At 39.9% G+C, this 26,797-nt stretch overlaps 1 long non-coding RNA gene across 2 annotated transcripts in view; it reads left to right on the forward strand.

Moving 5' to 3' along the window:
- LOC127491170 (uncharacterized) overlaps nt 1–26,797 on the forward strand; it is a 392,060-nt gene that overhangs the window by 1,109 nt on the left and 364,154 nt on the right. The gene's annotated exons all lie outside the window — the stretch shown is intronic.

Consider the following 26,797-nt stretch of genomic DNA (forward strand, 5'->3'; position numbering starts at 1 on the left):
AACTTATGAATGAATTGAAGGCAGACATTGCCTACGCTTCGTGCAGGTAACTGCCGTAAGGAATGAACAGTGTTGTGACAGAGGCTTGTGAGACGTTCTGACATGAATGCGCAGACTGAGAACTTAGCGTTTGGTGTCTGGCAGACCTGTAACTGAGATAGTTCTTCGCTGTATGATTTTCCTAGGGTTGCCATTACAAATGAACACGAACTGGGTAATTTGAAACAAGAGAAATGTATTCTCTCATGGTGCTGGAGGCCAGAAATTTGAAATCAAGTTATTGTCATGGCTGTTTCTTTCAGGTGGTTCTCAGGGAGAATCCATTCCATATCTCTCTCCTAATTGTGGTGCCTGTAGGAATCCTTGGCGCGCGTTGGCTTGTAGTGCATCACTGCAGTTTCTTTTTTTCTTTTTTCTTTTTTTTTTTTTTTTTTGACAGGCAGAGTGGACAGTGAGAGAGAGAGAGAGAGAGAGAGAGAGAAAGGTCTTCCTTTGCCGTTGGTTCACCCTCCAATGGCCGCCGCGGCCAGCGCGCTGCAGCGGGCATACCGTGCTGATCCGATGGCAGGAGCCAGGTACTTATCCTGGTCTCCCATGGGGTGCAGGGCCCAAGTACTTGGGCCATCCTCCACTGCACTCCCTGGCCACAGCAGAGAGCTGGCCTGGAAGAGGGGCAACCGGGACAGAATCCGGTGCCCCGACCGGGACTAGAACCTGGTGTGCCGGCGCCGCTAGGCGGAGGATTAGCCTAGTGAGCCACGGCGCCGGCCAATCACTGCAGTTTCTGCCTTCATCATGGCCTTCCCTCTGCGTGTTTTCCTTCCTGTAATCCTCTTCTAAGACTGATATAGGCTAATTCAACATGACCTCATTCTACCTAGTTACATCTGTGCATACACTATTTATAAGTAATCTTCTGAGTTTCTAAGATGGCATGAAGTTTGGAATATACTATTCAACCCAGTCTACTGACATACTAGTTACATGAGTTTCAACAAGAACTTAATTCTCTGTACTTTGACTAGCAAATGGAGATGATGATTATAGCTATACATACTCTGTGTTACTGGGATATTTCAATTAAAAATAAAATCCTTTGTGAATAGCCTGACTCATAGTAATTGTTGAAAAAATGCTAACTAGTAGTACTTTCAAAAACTATATTCCAGGTCTCCTTGTATTGATAATGCTTTGTTATCAAGTATTTGGAAGTTTATTAAATGTATCCAGCTGAATAGTTTATATTACTTCTGAAATTTTGCGGTGGAATATTGCATGCTAACAAGAACTCTCTGAGGAGTACTGGCTTGCCAAGTATTTATAACCATAAGGATGTGAAGGTCATGTTCCAAAAATGTGTGCACTTGGAAACTAGTCACTTAAGTTTTATCTTTAGAAAGTATGTAACTGTCTTCTACTTCTCTGGGAACTTTAATTTACTTTGTAATTGCTCTTTTATTTCAAGTAATAAAGTGAACTCCCTACTCTCAAGGTGCTTACCTTAGGGTAGGGAAGCTACATAACCTACAAATAAACCTATAATGTCTCGTAGGTATACATGCTGCGAGGGGGAGAAAAAGGGCAGAGAAGGAAATGAATGAGGAGGTAGATGTACACCTTTATGTTGACTGATCTGAGAAGGCCCTGTAATGGGAATGTGATATTCACATGTCACAACGTGAACACATTAGCGCTTTTTTTTAAAGAATTATTTTATTTATTCGAAAGAGTTACAGAGAGAGGAAGAGCTTGAGAGAGAGAGAGAGAGAGAGGGAGGGAGAGAGATCTTCCATTCCACTGGTTCACTCCCCAAATGACTGCAACGGCCAGAGCTGAACTGATCCGAAGCCAGGAACTAGGGGCTTCTTCCAGGTCTCCTACATGGGTGCAGGGACCCAAGGACTTGGGCCATCTTCTACTGCTTTCCCAGTCTATAGCAGAGAGCTGGATGGGAAGTGGAGTAGTCAGGACTCGAACTGGTGCCCATATGGGATGCTGGCGCTGCAGGCTGGGGCTTTAACCTGCTGTGCCACAGCACTGGGCTCCCACATTAGCTTTTGAATTAGTGGACTGAATAAAGAAGATCTGCCCTTTTCAGTCTGGGAAGGAATCACCAATCTGTAGGGCCCTAAGTAGAACAGAAAGGTAGAGGAAGGGTCCATGTTCTCTCTATTTGAGCAGGTAAACCCATCATACCTTTTTTTTTACCCTGGGACGTGAGAGCTTATGGTTCTCAGGCATTTGGATTCAAGCTGAATGACACACTGGCTCTCCTGGGTCATCAGCGTGCAGATGGCAGACAGGGGGAATTCTCGCCTTTCATCATGGTGTGCACCAGTCCTCCCTCCCTCCCTCCTTCTCTCTCTCTCTCTCTCTCTCTCCTCTGACAAATACTTTTGATGGTCATTCATTCATTCAATATATTCTTATTGGACATTTAGTGCATACCGGATTCTCTTAAAGGCACTGAAAATGCAGAAATCAGCAAATCAACAGAGGTCCCAGCCCTCATAGAACTTACATTTTGGGGGGAAAAACAGACTAAGCACCAACAAAAAAGTATGATGTGAATGGATATAAAGTATTACGAGAGACAAATTAGCCTCGGAAAGGGGATAGGGAGTGCTGGGGAGAGACTTTAATTAACCTGGGTGCTCAGGAAAGATTTCACTAAGAAGATGGCATTTTGAGCAAGGAATGAAGAGATAAGAATTACGGATAGCTGGGGGAAAGGTGAGGAATGTATGTATGATGGTTGGTATCAGTGTGTCATAGATGAGCAAGTGCACCATGTGCTGAGTCAGGAATGAGAGAGGGTATGACTGGCAGAGAGAGGGGAGCAAATGAAAACCAGGGCCCGTGTCAGATGGGAGCTGGTAAAGCATAGGCGTTGGCAAAGCATTGACTTGGAATAGAAAAAGTTTGGGCAGAGAACTGACAGGATCTGACTTCCCTTTCCAAAGTCTCGCTCTGGTTGCTGGGATGAGAACAGACGTGGCTGACCATTTATCACGCTGTACAATTGGTACTTGCAGATTTACCTCTAGCATCTCTCCTGCTCTGAGTACAAAACCTGAATTCTGCTTATTGTAATGTTCTCATGACTTGCTGGTCAAAAACCCCATATTTGTTGAATTAGCTCCATTACACATAAGAGACATGTATGTATTAAAAGGCAACCTGAAAAGATGACATTGAGCTTCATTTCATAGAAAGGAATACTACATGGATAAGGGTAGTAGAGAGTAAAAATAGAAACAGAGGAAAAAAGTAAATAAACTTATATTTATAAATAAAGGTTATAGTTTTCAAATAAAGAATAAAATAAAATGTAATCCTTAAATTTCAGAATGAATAAGGACCTAAGAGAGTACAGAATTCAAGCATTACAATTAAACATGTAGAATGACAGCAACTATACTATCATAGATTTTCCCCATTAAAATTAAATATTGCTGAAACCCTAGAAATTTAACTACTTTTCAAATGGCTATTTCCAACAGCAGCATACACAAATAATCAGATAAGTAGTCCACAGTTAAATAAACTTGTATCCTGATTCTTAATCAAATTAAGTGTTGGAAGCATGTATGTTACTTCCAAGTACAAATTTGCAACTTCATTGAATGTTGGACAATTTATAGGTTTCACTGAACTTATTCTTTCTTACCAATTGTCTGGGATTTGAAAAGCTGTATTCATAAGTTCAGCTAGAAAATATTTATAAGCCCTATGGTGCCAGGCATTGGCAAATGTCCTCCCCTGGACATGTGCTGAAGGGAATAAGCCACACAACGGCTTTCCTCCCACATAATTCATATGGTTCATTGCAATTGGTTGACCTTCCTGGGAACTCTTTACTGTGGCTTATGTGGGTGCCAAAAGCCCAAGAGAGCTTGCTGGGTTGTTCTCATTCAAATACCAAGCTTGCTGGGTCCTTATTCAGGCACCCTTAGACACACTTCCTTCTTGCTCAGCAAAACTGCTAATTGGCATAGGAAACATCTCAGCTTTGTCCATTTTCTATAGAAGCTGGGAATGCTTCTACCTGACTGTGCTGACAGAATTACATTTTCAATGGTGTGAATGCCCCAGACATTTCAATGACAATTTTTGTAGAACAAAATAATACACCTAATTCCGTTAGTTAATTTTAAACAGCCTCATACCACGATGTAAATGACTATAAGCAAGAATCTGTAGAAACTGGGGGCCAAAAAATGAGTGCGCAGGATATACTCATTTAAATTTGATAAAAGCTACACATAGTGCCTTTCTGTTCCTGTGCTCTTTGCCTTAATTGGTCCATTTCCACTATTATACATTTAATCTGTTTGCGGCTAGTTATAAATTAGAAGGTTGTTATGGTTGGTTTCTAAGGAATATTTTTTCCACCAGCTCAAAAAAGTGTGCTGCTTTGCCAAGAGTAACGAAAATTGTCCTTGTATTTGTTTTTGGCTAAGACCCCAAGTCTCACATATGTCTAAAGTGGGGGGAAAATTTCTAATCCATATTTCTAGGTCCTTCCTGCCTCTGGCTGACTCTTGCAGAGTGACAGGCAAGAGGAGGTGTAATTACCTAGGAGAGCATATGGATCAGGTGTTGAAGTGATTGAAAAAAACTTCAAGCCAGTATTAACATTTTGAATGTTTATACATTTATCTGCCTGCCAAAAGCTACCTTAAATTATTTGCATACCTATATGCATGTGCAACTTCTTTGACTTTATGTGGATGCATCAAGATTTTGTAGTCTTTAGAAGATACTCTTAGAGGATTATCATTTGTACTAGCTGCGATGTTTTATGCTGTTCAAATATATTAATATGAGTGAAGTATATATCCTACACGGAGATATCATTAAAAATAAGAAATCATCAATATGTTGCTTCACATTTCTAATTGCAAATTGTGAGGTTTTGAGGTATTCACTGAAAACAAGACATGACATGACACTATTGTCTTTGCGTCTTTGTGTTAAAAAGATCACGCTAACGGAATGAGTAACCAGGTAGGTGATGTGTGGAAAACGCCAGTCATTGCTACTCTTTTCTATATTTCATACGTGGGAAGTCTATTCAGGCTTTCCTGTCTCCAGAGTTAAAAGTTAATGATTCATTAAAATTCCACTAGCCCACAGGATGACCAGAACTGTAATAAACACTTGAATGGCAAAAAAAAGAGAAGTGTACTGAAAAGTTTTGTGATTTCTAATTCTTGCCAAATTATTTGTTAAAATTACCTTTTTAAGGATAGTTTAAGGAGTACTATTTTATGGGTCTTCTCCCCACAACCCAAATTAAAATCTATTAGTTTGTGAAGCAAAGCTAAAAACAATTTTCAAGCCCAGAGAAGGAAGAAACAGAGCAAAATGGAGAGCTCCAGAAATAAATCCTAAATCCACATGGGGATTTCGTGTGTAGCAAAGCTGTTATTTCAAGTCAGTGGGGAAAGATCCATTATTTAACAGGCTGGGTTGAGACAGCCGGCCTGCTATTCGGATGAAGATCAAGCTGAATCTCTATCTTAAAGCCCAGATAAATTCCCGGTGGAAGGATAATTTGAAAGACTGATGGTAGGGAGTCAGCGTGTGGCTTAGCCGGTGAGGCCATCGCCGGAATTGCCAGCATCCCACATGGGTGCCCGTTTGTGTCCCAGCTGCACTTCTGATCCTGCTCCCTGATAATGGCCTGGGAAAAGCAGCACAAGATACACAAAGTGTTTGGGCTCCTGCTAGCCACACAGGAGACCTGGGTGAAGCTCCCGGTTCCTGGCTTTGGCCTGGCCCAGCCCTGGCTGTTGTGGCCATATGGGGAGTGAACCAGCAGAAGGAAGATCTTCCTTTGTCTCTCTCACTCCCTCTTTTTGTAACTCTTTTAAAATAAATAATCTTTTATAAAATACTAATTGTAAAAATAATAATAAAGGAACCATATGAAGTGGACTAGGTCTGTTTAAACATAAAATTATCTCCAACAAGATATACAGAAAAAGAAATGGCAATATTGGCCATATAAAGTTTTTAAAAATTATATAAATATATTAAAAGCAGCAGCAAAATTATTATATAGCAAAAATTACCATAAAAATGTCAAAAGAGGGGCCAACATTGTGGCATAGCTGGTTAAGCCACCACCTATGACTCCAGCATCCTACATGGGTGCTGGTTGGTGTCCTGGCTGCTCCACTTCTGATCCAGCTCCCTGCTAATGGCCTAGGAAAAGCAACAAACTATGGCCCAAGTGTTTGGGCTCCTGCACCCACATGAGAGACCAGAAAGAGCTCCTGGTTCCTGGCTTTCAGCCTGGCACAGAGCTGACTGTTGCGGCCATTTGGGAAGCCAACCTGAGGATGGAAGATTTCTGTGTCTCTCATTCTCTTTCTCTCTCTCTCTCTTTCTCTGTAACTCTGACTTTCAAATAAAATAAATGAATTTTTTTAACAAGTCAAAAGAGGAAAAAAGTAAACTCAGAAAAATTCTTGCTGAATATATAATAAGCAAAAGACTAATTTCCTAGATAAGCAGAAAATATTCACAAACCTATAAAATGATAACACCTGAAAGAAAAATTGGCAAAGATATAAACAGAGAGTACCAAAAAAAAAAAAAACCATTAATGGCAAATAATCATTTCTTTTGCAAATAATTGCTGAAAAACTTACCTATGCCAGGACTATTTAAGATTCTTGGGATGTATCAGAGAACAAAGCAGATTTAAATTATTGTGCCTGGAAAAATTCTGTGAGGAGGGGCAGTGTTTCAGACGTTCAACTACATAGCTAATAAGTAATGTACAGCCATGGTTCCCAAACTGGGTTCCAAGGTGCCCTGGGTGCTACAGCAAATAACAGGGTTGTGGCAGGTTATTTAAATGTTCAAGGGAGTCACAGTGCTGGGATCTGAAAGTCGGTGTCCCTCTGACCCCTCAAATCCATATGTCAGAACTAAATCCCCGAAAAGATAATATTAAGGGGTGAGGCCTTAGGGGAAATTGTTGAATCACAAAGGCCCTACCCTCATGAATGGGATGACTGCTCTGATAAAAGAGGATGAAGAGAGAGTGGATTCCCTTTGTGCCCCTCCCAACACATGAGGGCAGAGCAAGAAGGCGCCATCAAAGAGAAATTCATCTTTGCCAGACACCAAATCTGCCAATCTTCCTACCCAGTGGACTTCCTAGCCCACAGAACGGCACACAGTAAATTTCTGTTATTCATGAATTACCCAGTTTGGGGTTGGCCTTGGGGTGCAGCGGGTAAAGTCACCACTCTGATGCCCTTAAAGGAACCAGTTTGAGTCCCAGCAGCTCTACTTCAGACCCTGCTTCCTGCCAACGTGCCTGAGAAAGCAGCAGGCAATGGCTCACGTCCTTGGGCCCCTGTACCCCTGTGGGAGACCTAGGTGCAGTTCCGGGCCCCTGGCTTCCACTTGGCACAGACCTGGCAGTTGTGGCCCTCTAGAGGGTGAACCAACAGATGGAGGATCTCTTTCTGTTTCCCTCTCTGTAACTCTGACTTTCAAAATAAATAAATAAATCTTTAAAACCAAGCCATCATCTTTTAAATATATATAATTTTAAAATGAATGAATCTTAGTTTAGTTTAAAAATAGCACTTATTTGACACTTCGGATATTTTAATAAATGACACCAGGTTGAGTCCACATATGTCAAGTTCAAAGTAGTATGTACATACTTCAAAATTCAGTTTTTTTAGGGCCGACGCCATGGCTCACTAGGCTAATCCTCTGCCTGTGACGCCGGCACCTCGGGTTCTAGTCCCGGTTGCTCCTCTTCCAGTCCAGCTCTCTGCTGTGGCTCGAGAAGGCAGTGCACCCACATGGGAGACCAGGAGGAAGCTCCTGGCTCCTGGCTTCGAATCGGCACAGCGCTGGCCGTAGTGGCCATTAGGGGAGTGAACCAACAGAAGGAAGACCTTTCTCTCTGTCTCTTTCTCACTGTCTATAACTCTCTCTCACTGTCTAACTCTGCCTGTCAAAAAAATAAAAAAGAAAAGAAAAGAAAGAAATCTGTTAAAATTCAGTTTTATATAAATAAATGCATTTAGTTGTCTCAGAAAAATTAACTTTCTACTTTTCAAGTGAATTATCAAATGCTTTAATTACTTAGGTGTAAAATGGTCCTTTAGGTGCTGTGGGATGCAAATGCTTCATTCCCTACCCAAGTTTCTCAGAGAAGAGACCCTTCCTGTGGTTCATCACAGCAGTACCCGGACTTTGCTTTCTAGCATTGTTTATTTAATTTCATTTTATTTGAAAGTCAACGCGATAGTGTACGATAGAGACAGAGAGAGAGAGAGATCTTCCATTTGTTGGTTTACTCCCCAAATGTCCGCAACAGCCAGAGAATCTTCCTGACCACACATAAATACTGAATCTTAATTGAGTTCACTTCAAAATGAGAATTAGGGTATTTATAGACAAGTAAGTTCTGCAGTCATTGTTTATATCCTGAGAAGAGCCATAGATATTTAGATACACTTAAGTCACTGCAAAATATTCATCACTTGTGTAAATATTACCCTGTTGAATAAGAAAATTTTAGCTAATGCAACCAGTACTAGTAATTGAGCATTTTTCAATTAATAGAATTATAAAATTGAGGCTGCGGTTCTTTTTTTAAAATTTTTCTTTTTTCTAACTTTTATTTAATGAATATAAATTTCCAAAGTACAGCTTATGGATTACAATGGCCTTTCCCCCCCCACATAACTTCCCACCCACAACCCTCCCCTTTCCCACTCCCTCTCCCCTTCCATTCACATCAAAATTCACTTTCAATTATTTTTATATACAGAAGATCAGTTTGGCATATATTAAGTAAAGCTTTCAACAGTTTGCACCCACACAGAAACATAAAGTGTAAAATACTGTTTGAGTACTAGTTATAGCATTAAATCACAATGTACAGCACATTAAGGACAGAGATCCTACATGAGGAGTAAGTGCACAGTGACTCCTGTTGTTGACTTAACAAATTGACATTCTTGTTTATGGCATCAGTAATCACCCTAGGCTCTATTCATGAGTTGCCAAGGCTATGGAGGCCTTTTGAGTTTGCTGACTCTGATCATATTTAGACAAGGTCATAGTCAAAGCGGAAGTTCTCTCCTCCCTTCAGAGAAAGGTACTTCCTTCTTTGATGACCTGTTCTTTCCACTGGGATCTCACTCACAGAGATCTTTCATTTAGGTCTTTTTGTTTGTTTGTTTGTTTTTTACCAGAGTGTCTTGGCTTTCTATACCTGAAATACTCTCATGGGCTTTTCAGCCGGATCTGAATGAGGCTGTGGTTCTTAATATTTCCAAGAGTTCACGTGGATAACAGCAACAAAAGACTCTTTTTACAATGATTCAAGTTAAGCGGCTGATTTGGCGTAATGGGTTAGCTGCCACCTGCCACTCTGTCATCCTACATGGGCGCTTACTGAGTCCTGGCTGCTCCACTTCTGATGATGGTATTCTATATATAAAACATAAAATCCATGCTTGATTTGAAATTTTTTGAGGTTTATTTCATTTATCTAAAGGAAGAGTTAGAGAAGGAGAGACAGAGATCTTCCACTTGCTGGTTCACTCCCCAAATGGCTACAACTGCGGAGCTGGGCCAACCTGAATCTTCGAAGCAGGAGCTTCATCTGGGTCTCCCACGTGGGTGCAGGGGCCCAAGCACTTGGGCATCTTTCACTGCTTTCCCAAAAGCAGTAGCAGGATCAGAAGGATCAGCAGGAGCTGGATCAGAAGTGGAGTAGCCAGAACTTGAACCAGCGCCCGTATAGGAAGCTGGAGCCACAGGTGGTGGCTTTACTGGCAAAGTCACAGCCCTGGCCCCTAAATGGAACTCTTAAATAAAGTGCTGTAAAGAAGACTCATGACTCAGACGGCTTTGCCTGAGAATTTGACTACACTTACACATCAGTCTTACAGGAGAATCTTACAGAATGTAGAAAACACCTATTTGTTTTAGGGAGCCACATTATCCTTGAAAACATTATCAGAAATTCACAGGGCAATCTATTTCATAGATAGACATAGAGTTCTAAACAAATTACCTGCAAACTGAATCCAGTGATACATAAAAGATAATAAAATCAGAGAAGCTAGTTTATTAAAGAAATGGTTGATTGAACACACAAATATTAAATATAACCTATTCCATTAAGATATATAGAAACAAATCATACATCTGTTCATGATTTTATTGTAAAGCAAAACAGCTTAATCTACTAAGAAGAAAGGAACTTTTCTAGCATGATAGAAGATATCTATTTAAAAAATTCTATAGGACACTTCACACTGTTTTTTCTTGGTGTTCATTTTTGGTTTTGCTTATAAAGATGGCAGAAACAAGAGCAAATTTGTAAACAGGGGGAGATGTTCAAGTAAAGTGGGAAAAAATAGTATGGGGGAAGAGTGAATGATCTGGAGGAATGTCCTAGGCGCGGGACAGCTGTCTGTGCATGGCTGTGGGAGCAGCTTTACACGGAATCACCATTCCCTGCAGAAACAAGCAAGACAGGCTGCACGGATGCCAGTGCTGTGCCGCCGGCATAGCAGCCACGATTTCCAAGGCTTGAAAACTAACACGCTCTAGGTGACCTCTTTAAAAAATAAATAAATCAAAATTATGGATACGAATTAAGTAGAAAAATGAATAAACAAATCAGAAAAACTACAAATTATAAAAAGCTGACAGATACAGATATTCCAACTATAAAAATCTGTAATATTTTTCTTCACTGCCAGACATGTCTCCATGTCTTTATAAAACTCCTTTCTTTTTTTCTTTTTTTGGCTTTATACTGTTTGTTACCTTGTCATGTGAAAATTATTTTATCTATTTTTTTAAAGATTTATTTTATTTACTTGAAAGAGTTACAGAGAGAGGTAGACAGAGAGAGAGGTCTTCCATCCGCTGGTTCACTCCCCAGATGGCCACAATGGCTGGGGCTGCGCCGATCTGAAGCCAGGACCCAGGAGCTTCTTCCAGGTCTCCCACGTGGGTGCAGGGGCCCAAGGACTTGGGCCATCTTCAACTGCTATCCCAGGCCATAGCAGAGAGCTGGATTGGTAGAGGAGCAGCTGGGACTAGAACCGGGGCCCATATGGGATGCCGGTGCTTCAGGCCAGGGCATTAACCTGCTGCACCACAGTGTTGGACCTGAAAATTATTTTATAATATGCTTCATAAAGAGGTTTAGTCTTCTTACCACTAGCATGATTGATGATTTTTTTTTTTACTATTGCTACTTTTCAAATCTCAATTTGGCAATTTCATGTAAATTTGTAGAATTGTCATCACATTTGGTAAAGTTCGTATCTCCCCCCAAGAATGAACTCAGATTTTAGAATCCTTCAAGTTTTTTTTATTGTGATTAATTTTAAATATTAATTGAATTGATTACATTATTAACCAGTTTATAACTGATACCCTCATGGAGATACATCATTTTACAATATTTTCATTAGTGTAGTCTGTATCAAATCAGCAAAAAGTAATTCATTTGCCATTTCCAATGACCCACTTTCTCTATGAATTAGATTAGAAATCAATTTAAGGGCTTATTGGAAATTTATCACTTTCTACTGACAAAGTACTACTTTTGATGTGATAACATCTGTTCCAGTTTTCCTCTAGATGTAGATCAAGTTATTTCCTAATCATATTTTTTTTTTTTTTGACAGGCAGAGTAGACAGTGAGAGAGAGAGAGAGAGAAAGGTCTTCCTTTTTGCTGTTGGTTCACCCTCCAAAGGCCGCTGTGGCCAGCGCATCGCGCGGATCCAAAGCCAGGAGCCAGGTGCTTCTCCTGGTCTCCCATGCAGGTGCAGGGCCCAAGCACTTGGGCCACCCTCCACTGCACTCCCTGGCCACAGCAGAGAGCTGGCCTGGGAGAGGGGCAACCAGGACAGAATCCGGCACCCCGACCGGGACTAGAACCCGGTGTGCCAGCGCCGCAAGGCGGAGGATTAGCCTAGTGAGCCGCGGCGCCGGCCTCTTTGTGTTTATTCTTAACACAGACATTCTCTCAGCTATTTAACACATAAATATAAAGATAACAGAAAGGGACAACTTAAATGTCCTTTATATGTTGGAATAAGTTGTTTATAATTTCTCAATTGTTTTTATGAAACATTTCAAGACATCTTTCAAAACTGGAGTTAAGCGTGTGGATTTTATGAGCTTGTGACTTCTCATATATTTATTTGGGCTTTTGGTTTTGTGTCTTCAACATATACTTGAGAAGTCTTTAAAATGTTCATGCTGTTGTAAGACATTGACAGCCCGATAATGACCCTGACCATCTTGTAATACTAAAACTTCTAAAAATCAAAGCGTCCATGTCTTTAAAATACTCCATCCAAGAAATCTGAAAAGAAACATAACAGTTGCAAAATACTGGAGTAATCAAACTTCAGTTACTGTGGCGATTGCTTTTTTTCCAATGAGATTAATGGAATGGATCAATCAGGATATATATTCTGTTCTTACATGTTTTAAATGAAGTGTTTACAGCTACTCTGTAAAAGAAAAATACTACTAGGACAATGAAAAGATAATGTACAGATGTAATAAAATACACACAAAACACATATCTAACATTGCACTTGTATCCAAAATATACAAAAAACTCTTAAAACACAACCACATAAACCAGGCTACCCAATTTTAAAATGCACAAAGATTTGGACAAAAGCTTTAGCAGAGAATATATGCAGATGACAAATAAGCACATGAAAAGATGCTCAACATTAGTTGTCATTAGAAAATTGCAAATTGAAGCAATAATGCTATACTATTTGCCCACCTATTAGAATGGCTAAAATCCAGAAAACTGACAGTAAGAATTGCTGGCAAGGATGAAAAGCAGCAGGAACCCTCACTCACAGCTGCTAGAAATGCAAAATGGCACAGCCAGTTGGGAAGACGGTTTGGCGGGTTCCTCACAAACCCGAACATAATCATACTACGCAATTCAGCAATTGTGTTCCCAGGTATTTATCCAAGTGATTTGAAAACTTACATCCTCACCCTCATGATTACAGTAGTTTTATTGATCATCATCAAAAACTGGCAGAACCAAAAGGTCCTTCATCATATAGGTGAATGAACAGTGACATGTCTGTATTTATTATTCCATGGTAAAAATAAATGAGTTATTAAGGCATGGAAGGTAAATCCTTATGCACATGGTCAAACAAAAGAAACCACATATGGTACAATGAAAATGCTAAATTCTGCAGGATTTTCAAGCTTTTTAAAATTTATTTTGAAAAGAAAAGAGAGAGAAAGAGAGGAGAGAGAGAGAATATCAATCTTCCATCTGCTGTGCTGTTCACTCCCCAAATGCCTGCAAAAGCCAGGATGAGCCAGGCTAAAGCCAAAAGCCTGGAACTCACTCTGGATCTCCCACATGACACGCATTGACCCAACTACATGAATCACCATCTGCTCCTTCCCTGGGTGTGCAGTAGCAGGAAGCTGGATCAGAAGCACAGCTGGGACTTGAACCCAGGGACTCTGATACGGGATACAGGTGCTCCAAGTGTCATTTTTAATGAACATTTTTAAAAAAGCTTTGTTTATTTTTATGAAAGGCAGAGTTAGAGAGAGAGAGAGAGAGAGAGAGATCTTCCATCTGCTGGTTCCCTCCTCAAAAGGCCGTAATAGAATGGCATGGACCAGGCTGAAGCCAAGAGCCTGGAGCTCCATCAGGGTCACCCAAGTTGATGCAGGGGCCCAAGCCAAGGGGCCGTCTTCTGCTTTCCCAGGCATATTAGCAGGGAGGTAGATCAGATGTATAGCAGCTGGGATTCAACCTGGCACCCCTATGGGATGCAGACATTGTGGGCAGTGGTTAAACCCCTTCGCCACAATGCAAGCCCTTACAAGTGGCATTTCACTGCTGAGTCAAGTGCCCACCCCTATAGTTTTTTAATTGTCAGTCATTCTGGTAAAGGTAAAAACTATTTAAAAACAAGCATTGATGTTGTTTTTAAATGTCCAGGGTGAGGAAAGGACCATGGATTATTTGAAGAGCTGTCGCTCCCCGTCTTCGTGGAGGAACGACACAGGACCCTGCGCTGTTCTTTCGTCTGCTCGGCCCTCCCGGGGTTTGCTGCTGGTTCTTCCCGGGTTGGCTACTGACCCTTCCACCTCCGTGGAAGGGCGGTTCCCCCTGGCCACTTTCCCCACTTCCGCGGGGGAGCGGCACACCGCCGGCCGGCTCTCTCGGGGGCTGCACAGGTGTTCCTCAGGTGTTCCTCTTAGATGTTCCTCGTGCATGTTGTCTCTCTCCTCCTTTATAGTCCTCCTCCGCCAATCCCAACTCTGCTACCCACACGCCGAGTACGCTGCCCTCCTCCAATCAGGAGCAGGTCCTACAGTTTATTGGTTGAACTGGAGGCAGCTGTGTAGAAGCTGTTTCTCCCTTCTCAGCGCCATATTGTGGGAGAGCAGATGCATAGAATAAGTCTTAATTCCAGTAACTTAGTCTAGTCCGAGTTGCTCCCCACAAAGAGCAAAGGATTATTTAGGCCAGTTAAGCAATTCTGTGTGGTGCCGTCAGGGTGGTTACATGAGATGATGTATTTTTCAAGACCAGAACATTGAGAAACATAAAACATGTGACCTCACATATAGATTTTTTGGCTCTGAAAACACAGCAATTTTGTTAAATTCTGTGTTTCCTCACCATTTATGGAAAAAAATGTATGGCTTGCTTGTAATTTTACACATAATCTGCAATACTACATATTTTTATGACAGAAAAATATTAAGGAAATCTGAATGTCCACTCAAAATTTTACACATCAAGTGAATGTAATGATTGTGAGAATCCACCCACTGGCTTCTGGCTCCTTTCATTTCAGCCAGATACTTCTGATGTGGGGTTGCTAGGAAACCTTCACATCACCAGATAGCCTTGGACCATGCATCAGGATGCCCCAGTGAGGTGGCCAGTGGTCATTCATTCCCACGCCCACCAAAACAGCCACTGTAAATGGAAGTGGCTGGAATTTTACAAAATCATGGGCCCCCTCCAGGACTTACAGAGAACCTGTGTAAGTGAGGGGTCCTGAAGTTCAATTTGTTTTTTTGACTGCTTTTCTAGTTGTCTTTGGAAGTTCTTTTTCTTTCATATTTTTGGATGAAACTGCAATCAGGATTATCAGAGAGTGGGGATGGAAACGATGTAGGTGTTTGCAGCATTGAGAACAGAACAAGAGGAACAGGAGAGATACAATGTTGTTGCCAAGCGGCATTAGCACCTGCCATCTCTTGCTTTGCCTTTCAAACAAATCTAACAATCACACTGTAAACAGGGAAGCCATGACTGATTTTGCCATTTCTCTTCTCAGAAACACATACTGACTTCCTGTGAACTCTAAGCAGAGGGTGTGCATGCTCTGTTGTCGCATCTGTGCCTATCTTTTTGTAAGACATGCTAGGCAGACACTGGTTCAAGTTTACAGAATAAGCTGAGAAATTGTATAGCTTCTTGTTTTGAAAAAATTTCCAAGACTGAGCAAAATCTTACTTTCTCAAAATTTGTCTCATCCGTACAAGTTTTAGCCTGAAAATCAACTCCTCCATGATCCCCCTCTATTCTATATCTATCTGTCCTGCCTGCATGGCCTAAGAACATTAACTAGACCTTACTTTTGTACATTGGTAGTTATTTGAGTATAACTTCATACATATAACAGTGGTCTTTAAATCTTTGCCTCTTGAGAGCAAAAAATGGGTTTACTCAACTTTACCTTCCTTGATTGTCTTTACTAATTTGAGTCACTAATAAATATTTATTGAATTAGAATGATCTATCACCTGTGTCCACAGTTTGACAAAATCAAGATTAATGATACATTTCCATGGGAAATTTGATTTTACTTTAATAAATGCTCAATCATGTTGTGAAGATGTGTGATAACATTAAAATATCAAATGATAGGGCAAACTGATGAGAGTGCATAAAATTCTTTATTTAGAACAATAAAGTATATGTATATATAATGTAATTTCAAATTCAAACCTGTATAAAAAAGGGTCAGGACATATACCTATTTTAAAAAGTACACATACAGTATATACACATACACATCACATTTTACAACCTTTTTTATTTAATTAAACTTCAGTCATAATAAAACTATTTAGAATAGTGTTGACATACATTTACATTACAATATGCAAACTCCAATCTATGACTGAACTAGTAATATATCTGTGCATCCATCTAAACGTCTGAATACTTTCAAGTCCATTGATTTAAAAACCAGTGGCAAGTGGACACTATAATCACACATTAATCCTTAGAATATAGGAGAATAGACTATTTTGATTGGAACATTATTATTTAGTGAGTCTGGTAGCTCAGAAATCAAGTAATTGAAAATATCATGGTTTTTAGTTTAAGCAATTACCTTAAGTGTATTTTTAAAAACAACATCATAAGATGTTGGAGATGGCAGTTATAAATAAATTTACATTGCTTAGCAAACATTTTAGGATCATAAGTATCCATCTCAGTATGGATCATTTTTTAAACATCTTGCAATGAAGTGAAAGTACCACTATTTTATCTTTATCAACAAAGGCGTTTCAAGATAGTCAACTGAACACAGCAACACCATGAATTCCTTGGTCAAACTCCGTGAATCAACTAGGTAGGTAGAATTTCAATCTGAATGGTTTTATCCTAAGGCCAATTTAAAAATAATTATTGTGTCAGAGATAAGTTGGCTTACTTTAAAATTTGTATCTCCTTTTCCAATTTTGAAATGTAATTTATAGATTACCTCTTTATACATTGGTTCTAAAAGATCTGGCATTCAAAAAGTTTATGAGCATCTCCCATCTGCTTTCAGCTTTCAATAAAATGAACACATTTAAATGCTTAATTTGGTGCATTTCCCAATGTTACACACATCTTATAGTATCTCTTCCAACCAAAAATGACTAAATTGCATTGCTGGTTTTCATTCTTCCGAGGTGATCCAAAACGTTTTTTTAAGCAAAGGTAAAAGCCATCTGTTGTGTAAATGGTTATCCAATTCCCCCTACTTAAGACTGAAAATTTCAGTTTTACTAATGGACCCTATTTACATTAGAAACAAGAACAGCAATGACTTTTTATGGTCAAGATACTTATTCACAGAGACCGAGGATAGTTTCAACTCTATTTTATCTTCTTTGTCAGTTATGGACTCATAGGAATAAGGGCTCATCCCTAAGGCGTGACCTCCAAGTTTGCCATACAGATAAATAAAAAATTGAGATCCAAGGAGGAGGTGATTTACCACATCGGTTAATGGCAGTGTGCAGGCACGTGAAGAGTTTTCCCAACACTGTCTCACCCTGCCAAAACTACCTTGTTGAAGAACATATATCTTAAAGAAGAATACATAGGGAATGGTTAAAAGCCCCATAGTGGAGTTACATTTTGAAACCAAAACATAACTGCAGAAAAACATTAAGAAATGCCCAGGATTTTTGAATGAACTTTTCTATGCATTATAACTTTAATTGAATTAGACCACCAAAGTGCCCCACAAAGTTTCTCTGAAGTAATTTAATGATGTGTGTTTCCCCCTTACTAAAAGCAAATACTTCATACTTTGTCATGTTTTTATTTTGCACTTATATAATCCTTTTTAAGAGAGTTAAGTTGTTCTCTTATTATATTAGAAATCAATTTGCTTCTGACTCATTACAAAATGCCAGTGTGGTCATAAGCACATTTAATTATGACACAGTGTCCAGGAACACTTCAGTTTCACTGGGAAGGCCCCATTTATCACAGAGCCAATTTCTTAATAGACTGGATTTGTTTCAAAGAGGTGCAAAGCTTTCATTATAGGTTAGAATCTGCAGACTTCTGGGACTGTTTCAAAAGATAATTTTGAAACATTTTAAGAGAGAGCTGTCAGATATATGACATTAGTTTAAAAGGTGATTTCATAATTTACCATGTCAATGTGAGTTTCCCACAGTATATGAAGAAGGCTATTCAGGACACATATGGGATAAAATAAGCAAAGACATATATTTTTTAATCTCAAAGCAAACATGACGCAGTTAATGCCCAAGCAGCTAGTATCCAAAATAATGTTCAGCATTTTTCTATTGTTCATGCACTTTATTGAACTTCAGTGTTTTAAAAATTGGCAATTCAGTTAACTTTCAATAAACTAATACATTCAATAGGCAGGACACATTTCCCCTCCCCTATTGTGCCAGCTGTCATAACTTAGTGAATTACTCATTTGATGCTACAGATTAAGACCTTGTCCTTGAGTGTTAAAACCCAGCTATTAACGCTGAGAACAAAAGTACATTTACTGTGCTCTCAAGCTCATTAAACAGTATTGTCATACATCCAAGTAAAATGAAGACATTGGTTAAATAAATCAAACCACTAGATTGAAATGTATCAGTCTTCTCCAACTATACATGATCTACACTGTTATCCTAATCTATATCTATTTTCTTCTTTTCCTAATTAATGCCACACACCAAGACAGGTCCTTTCAACAATTAAAGTGATTTCTGGTTTTATTACTAATTCATTGCACCATTGGTATCTGAGGGCCTGCACCAATTAATGCACCTTCTCAAAGCATGTGGACTGTATCTTAAAGAAATGTCTAGTGTTGAGGAGCCACAGTACTTTCAAGAAGAAAAAGACTATAGAAATCATATGAGCTCTTTGGTACACAAAAGAGCGAAGGCCACTTACTAGCATTATATTTGGGATAGCTTTCAACATGAGCTAAAATCCAACTGGCCTAGAAATTCTTGGGCTTTTGAGATCAAAGGAAAGCTGGCATTTAGTTTTTCATATAATTTTGTATTCCCCTATTGAAAATGGTCATCTTACTGTTGTAGATGTGGCAATGCCGTTATTATAAGGATTAAATTGAAATGGAAAACTTTGGATTCCTATATGTGTAGGTTCATAGTATGTTAAATTCATTAAAGTAAGCCAAGAGAAAATCATTCCTTGTGATTAGTAAGATGTTCCTTTGACTTTAAAAATAACTGGCAAGGGAAATTTACATAGAGTCTTACAAGTTCTAGTTTAAAAGCACAATGTCCATCGTGGGAATTCTTGCCAAATTCACTTCAATATGACAAATGCTGTCATACTTTTTAAATAGCAAACTGACATGCATAATGACATAAAGCTCTCTTTGTACTTTTAATTCATAAACCTTAATGAATATAGAGTGCCTGATTTTAAATAGATCATTTAAACAGACAATGGCGATTATACTATAAATAACTAAAGTTTCCTGATTCTTTGCATTCTTATAAAAGCCAAGGAACCTAGTTTCCAACACCTGTATTAGCAGGTGGGTGAGATTTCCTAACCTTAGATACCAAATATCATAATTTATTTTTACTCTCTCCCATGGTGGAAATTGAAGATGGGACCTTCATACATTCAGCATTTTCTCCCATGTCCCTTTACATAACTCTGCAATACTTTTAGGATATAGACATGTCATAATATATTCTTGCAAACACGATTTATACACTCCAGTGATCAGGGGAAAAGGCAGACTTCATAAGGGTGCCGGACGTCCTCCTCACCGACCATTCTGCTCTTCAGGGCTCATAGTTCTCCCAGCGATGACTTTCTGTGAGTCTCCCCTCTGCCTAGGCGTCATTGTTCTAAATCAGGACTGGCTCCCCTGCATGGATAGAACCAGCCAACCATATCCATTTTTCTAGGGGAATACGGGAGAGCATGGCTTGTATCAGGAAGATATCAAGATTCAACCCATACCGTTAATCATCAACTACAGAGCTGACCTGTGGCCTCGTGTGATCACTTAGTTTCCACTGCTGTTTACATCGTACAGTGGCTGATGTGTCTGAGTTTTTGCTTAATTTTTTCTAGATCCCTTTGAGAAAATTTATTACCCCCACTATTCAGGCTGAAATCTATTTGCAGAGACAGGGATAACTACAGGCTTCAGGGTGTCACTGAAGAATAGAGCTCTGTGGTTTCTCAGCACTTAGACATTTCTAGAGCCTTCTCTCCCAACACCAGTTGCAAGTTCTGAATGAGACCACAAGACCCCCAGGTCCGTAAAATAGACTCCTGCTCCACACAAGGTCTTCTTGACAGATGACGAATCCAGTGCCAGTTTCACAGTAGAACACTCTGTTCCAATTTCTGAATCATCCATATAAAGTCATGGGTAGCAAGAACAGATAAAGATGAGGTCTGTCACTTCAGACAGAATATGAATTTGTTTAAAGCTGCTTCATTTATGAAGCAAACATGAACTGTTACCAGCCTAGAGAGGAAGGAAAAAAAGAGAGATTATGGTATGTCTGCTATCTGCCTTCTCTACACTCTCAACAGCTGAATTTTATAACACCACAGAGTGAGCAGCAGACTTGCAATGTCCACTTCACTTACATAGCTTAAAAGATATATTTTTTCTTAGTTGCAATGACAAGTCACTTTATATGATCTCTGTGATAATACAATATTATCTGAAATTATGTTACTTTACTTCTTGTTTATTGTTTCTCTCCCTCACGAGGGTAGGAAGCTCTGTCTATCTTTTAATTGTACCACCAGTCTTCTCATCTTATCATTTATAACCCTGATAGGCTCCTGGCATATAATATTTTTGAACATTAGAAAGGATAAATGAATATTCTTCAACTGTCACACCCCCAAACATACTACCAATTATCTGTTTGTATACAATAAGAGGATTATATACCCCCATGCACACTGCTAATTATCTCAGTTTGTAATAAGAGAATTATCAACCTGTTTAGCCTTGAACTCTCTAGCAAGGCCACAAGAGATAAACAGTAGACAGGTGGTAAGCAGAGAAGCTTCGAGTGGAGGGCACAGAAGTGCAGACAGATGGGAGTACCATGACAGGAATACCTGGAGGAGGTGGGGAAGCAGCTCGGAGGCACCAGTCAACAGCAGCCTCATAACCAGAGGAGCTGGCACTGTGACTGCCTAGGCAACGTTTATCAATCAGTTCTCCCAACTGCAGAGACAGCGGCAGCCAGATCTCATTCAGTGTTTCCATTCACAAACAGAAAGGCTGAAGTCGCACAGCCTCTGTGGAGGTCCACTTGGCCTTAACACAGCTGGTTGTACTTGGCCATGCAGGAAAGCCGTACTTTTGGCTTAGTTCTCCAGTGTTGGTGTTAAACCACTGAGATTTCAGATTTTTCATTTTTCAATAAAGTATTTCTACTTCTGTTTCCACTTCATTTTTATTTTAGAGAGTTTGTTTACCTAAAATCACAGCTCCTGAGGTGGGCATTGTGACCCAGCAGGTTAAGCCCCTACTAGGGATGGATGCATCCCATATCCAAGTGCCTGGTTCAACTCCCAGCTACACTAAATTTCTGATTGAGCTTCCTGTGAATGCACATTGGAGGCGGTGAGTGATGGCCCAAGTACTTGGGAAACCTGTGTGGAATCCCTGGCTCCTGGCTTTATCCTGGCCTAGCCCTGTCGTGGTATTTGGGGAGTAAATAAGCAAATGAAAGAGTGTGTTCTCTCTCTCACCTCATCCCACACACATTTTGCCTGTCAAATAAATATTTTTTTTAAATCAGAGCTCCTAATCAATGCATGTTTTACATTTTTTCATCTTCCCTACACATTTTCTTTCCTTACTTTCCCCTTGTTTATCAACTCCTGCATCATAGAGCACTAGTTTCAAAATAGTGGGATCATTACACAGAATATTTATAAACTGCCAGAGTGTGAATAGTAAGAATGGCCAGAATTTCTCCCAGGCTCTCTCTCTGTAATAATAAAAGTGATATCACATGACAGTTTACCAAACAGAAAACTCTAGAAATTAGAAAACCTGTATTTCAAAAAGAATTAAATTCTGAAAGAAAAGTTAAGAGACAGTGAAAGTCCAAAAATATATAAAGATATTTTTAAAAGAAAGCACTGTTGAGAAAAGCAAAAGAGAATCACCAAAAGAAAAAAGAGGCCGGCGCCGCAGCTCACTAGGCTAATCCTCCGCCTAGCGGCGCCGGCACACCGGGTTCTAGTCCCGGTTGGGGCGCCGGATTCTGTCCCGGTTGCCCCTCTTCCAGGCCAGCTCTCTGCTGTGGCCAGGGAGTGCAGTGGAGGATGGCCCAGGTGCTTGGGCCCTGCACCCCATGGGAGACCAGGAAAAGCACCTGGCTCCTGGCTCCTGCCATCGGATCAGCGCGGTGCGCCGGCCGCAGCGCCCCGGCCACGGCGGCCATTGGAGGGTGAACCAACGGCAAAGGAAGACCTTTCTCTCTGTCTCTCTCTCACTGTCCACTCTGCCTGTCAAAAAATTAAAAAAAAAAAAGAAAATATTTTTAAAAGCCATGAATAATTTGAAATTCTAAACCTTATTAAATGTGGAAAAGCAAGATTGGGAATCTATTTTTGACTTTGTCCCCGGGTCACTTAGCAAAGAAAATAAACTTTAAACCTGACAACTGTTTTCCCGTAGGACAAAACTACAATTTTTATAATGATAACCCTAGATTCTTACAGCAACTTCATGAAGAAAAGCAGGGTGAGTATTATCCCTTCATTGTATATGAAAACTAGGGGTTAAAAGGCATCAACTGAATCATTCAGGATCCTACAGCTAAAGTCCTAGAGCCAGGGCCAAGCTAAGTGTCTCTTGTCTTCTGCATCGCAAGGTGTCTACAGACACAAAGCTCAGAAACAAGCCTCCAAAACTCAAAAAAATGCTGGGGAGGTAGCTGGTGAAGAGTCACACAGCTTGTCACTTAGTGACCAGATATCCCCGTGCCCTGTGCCTTACATGTCTCACCTTGACTTGAGCTTGTCCCTAGCTCAGATCTACCGGATGCTTCCAGTTTCTAATTATAATTGCTTTCTATACTTATCAATAAACCATGGAGTGTTTACAAACCCATGCTATTTACTCTCAACCAGACCAGGCCTTCTGCCATGAAGAAGTAGTCGTTCTCCCACAGTCTCAATTAAGATTCCTTGTAGATGACTCTCAAACCCCAAGGCAATTGTTTCCAGCCCAGACTGCTTTCTGAAGTTCCAGTCTAGCATATTTGGACACTGGTCAGTATCATCAATATTTACCAACAGCTCCTTCTTTTGGCTTCCCATCTTTTTTTCTTTTTAAAAAATTTATTTTTTTGAAAGGGAGGTAGGGTGGGGAAAGAGATGGAAATACAGTCCATCTACTGGTTTACTCCCTAAACGCCCTCAACAGCTGGGCCTGGCCCAAGCTGAAGTCAGGAGCCAGGAACTCCATCTGGGTCTCCCAAGTGGGTGGCAGGGACCCAGGCGCTTGTGTTGTCACCTGCTGCACCCCAGTGTGTACAATAGCAGGCAGCAGTAATTAGAGTCGAGTCGGAACTCAAACCCAGGTACTCCAATCTGGGATGTGGGCATCCCAAGTGGCTTCTTACCAGCTATGCCAAATACCTCTCTCCATTTTCTTTCAGTAGCATTGACACCTGGCAAGTCCTTTAAAATTCCAGATCATCCTAGAATTCTATCAAGTCTTATATCCCATCTGTAACTAGGATTTAATTCTTTTTTTCCTCTCTTTTTTTTAAGATTTGTTTTTTATTTATTTGAAAGAGTTACACAAAGGGAGACAGCGAGAGAAAGAGAGGTCTTCCATCCACTGGTTCACTCCAAAAATGGCCTGCAATGGCTGGTGCTGGGCTAGGCGAAAGCCCAGATCCAGAGCTTTTTCTGGGTCTCTCATGTGGGTGCAGGGACCCAAGCACTTAGGCCACCTTCCACTGCTTTTCCAGACACATTAGCAGGAAGGTGGATCAGAAGGGGAGTAGCCGGGACTCAAACCAGTGTCCTTATGGGATGCCAGCACTGCAGGTTGTGACTTAACCTGCTGCGCCACAGCGTCAGCTCCAGGATTTGTTAATTCTTTTTACTGCCAGTGTCTCCAAGATGGTCTGTGCTTTCTGTTTCCATGGCCCAGTTCCTAGTCCAGGTCATCATTTTCACCCAGCTTCCAGATGGGCTCCTAGGTGGACTCCCTTCCTCCAGTTCTTCACTCCCATCCATCTGGAAACACCAACACCTGATTTATTTTCCTAAAGCTCAGCTTATATTGTATCACTTACATGTTTTCTAAGCTCCCCAAAATAGCTCTTTATATTACCCAATGGAATGTAAATCTTGCTCCTATTATCCAAATTCCTGTTCAAACTAATGCATACCTTTTCTCTCAGTACTTCCAGCTCTTTTTGTAAAATTTCCACTGGACTCCAGCTGCACAAATGGTTCAAGGGAACACAGTTTGTACTTTTGGGCCTTTCTGACTTAGTTTATGCCATTTGCAGTCCCTAAATTGACTCTTCCCTATTGCTAATAAAATTATACCAATTATTCAAGGTCTAGCTCAATACAAGTGCCACTACTATCCCCTACAAAATAAGACCCCTTTCCTATTGCTAGCAGTTTCTCTCTCCCTTCAAATGAGGGATTGTAATTAAATGCACAATTCTAAGGCATGCCATTCACATCAGTATCTAGATCTGTGTTGAGTTTACATTTTATTAAACCACATGCAGTGGTCCCAATTTGAATCTCCTATTGCATGCTCTTTGCAATCTACTTTTGTTGCTTTTTAAACTTTGTAAATTTAGAGTTTACTTCTTAAAATTGATTACTAGACATCTACCTTATTTGCTTTTTTTAGGATATAAACAATTTGAAGACACAACTAGGTTAAACTTTGCATTCAACAATGCACCTACTAGTTTGTGGAGATCACATTAGTGGGAAAAATGAATAGCAAAATTTTCACCTGATACACTAACATAAGTGAAAATTTTAAGGTAATTGACCTCTATTTTATTTTCTTCTCTTGAACTATACTTACAAAACAACCCAATCCACACAATATTCTTGTAGAATGTCACATGTGGATACTTGACATCAGCTAGGTGACTAAGTATATTTTTACTTTCTCATACAAATGCTTTCATAAATTTTTTCTGAAAGGCAACTTCTTTTGTTTCTAGTGTTCTTTCCTTATGATTAAATTTTTGGGGAGAGGGAGTTGTGGTGTTATGGTGCAGGGGGTTAAGCCACCGCTTGCAGTGCTGTCATCACATATCAGAGTTTGAGTCTGAGTCCCAATTATGCTGCTTCTAATCCAGCTTCCTGTTAATGCATCTGGGAAGGCGTAGAAGATCCAGTACTTGGGATATTGACAGCTACAGTCTGACTTGAGCTTTCTGCTAATGCACACCCTAGAAAGCAGAAGGTGATGGCTCAAGTTCTTGGGTCCCTGTCACCTATGTGGCAGACCCAATTGGGTTCTCAGCCTCTGGCTTGGACCTGGCCCAGTCCTAGCTGTTGGGGGCAGTTGGGGAGTATACCAGCAGATGAGAGATCTCTTTCTGTCTCTCTCTGTGCCTTAGAGATAAATTAAATAAATGAAAATTTTAAATATTTAATTTAAAATATTTAAATTTAAATTAAAATATTTAAATACTTAAATTTTAAATGAATATTTAAATTTAAACCCTCTTTCTCTTCATTTCCCAATCATGGGTCATTTCCTTCAGAGAATTAACTGTTCTATGTGCTTTCTATTCTAATGTTCCAATATTTAGATGTAATTTATTTTAGTTGGGAAATTTTCATTTCATGGAAAAATGCTTATTATAAACTTAAGCCATTCCCTGTATTTTCCCCTTTATGTTAACCAAAAAATGACTGCAAGTTATATATAAATTTTCAATACAGAATTATGACTCCACATCTCATTTCTATGTTAGTACTTCTCACCATGATTATTATCTTTTGGAAGTCTTTCTTCTACCACTTTAGTCTGTTCTCCTGAAACTGTTTCTGCCATAAGCCTCTCTACAAACAAGATCTGTAGTAGCCTGCTTCAAGAACTTTACTTTTCTTTATTTTTAATTATGAATATGTTTTTTTACAAATGCTTATTTCATTTTTTCATCAACTTGAAAGGTAAAGTGATGGAAAAGGAGGGAGAGAGGGAGAGAGAGATTGATTTTCTATCTACAGGTTCATCCCCCAAATGGCAGCACAACCAGGTCTGAGCCAGGCTAAAGTCAGGAGGCAGGAACTTCCTTCACATCTCACTCATGGCAGCAGAGCCTCAAGCCCTAAAGCCATCATCTGCTGCCCCTTAAGATGTGTTAGCAGGAAGTAGGACTGGAAGCAGACAAGTCAGGGTTCAAACCAGCAATCCAGCTGAGATGTGGGCATCCCCGGCAGTGGTTGCATCTGCTACACCAGAACACCCACTGTACTTAGAGGGTCTTAAACCTCTGTTAGTTCAGGGCTAAAACTTAAGGCTTTTCTCCATACAACAGGTAGTCAGTAAATGATCAGAAATGACACATGTATATACACATTCTGAAATTGTGATTTCCAGAGTCATGGTGATAAGCTGTCTACTTCCTCCGCCTGTGTTCTTTACTTACTTTTCTCTCAGCATTTGGACTCTTATTTACATACTTAGGTTTCAATTCTTATTTATACACTCAGAGTTTTGTTTGTTTATTTTTATATCCATAAATTTTATTCTTACATTATTTCAAATCTCTAAGATACAATAATCTCTGTATTCATGTATTTAACAAGTGCTAATATATCACTTATATGTGCAAAGTATAAATGATATTACTTGTTCAGAAAGGAATACTGCCCTTTTAGGGTTGATGGTTTTGGAAAGGACACAAAGTATCTATGTAAGTCCTACCAAGAATCATCTGAAATGTAACCACAAA

Source organism: Oryctolagus cuniculus, chromosome 11 (genome assembly GCF_964237555.1).
Source record: "Oryctolagus cuniculus chromosome 11, mOryCun1.1, whole genome shotgun sequence".
NCBI classification, from domain to species: domain Eukaryota; kingdom Metazoa; phylum Chordata; class Mammalia; order Lagomorpha; family Leporidae; genus Oryctolagus; species Oryctolagus cuniculus.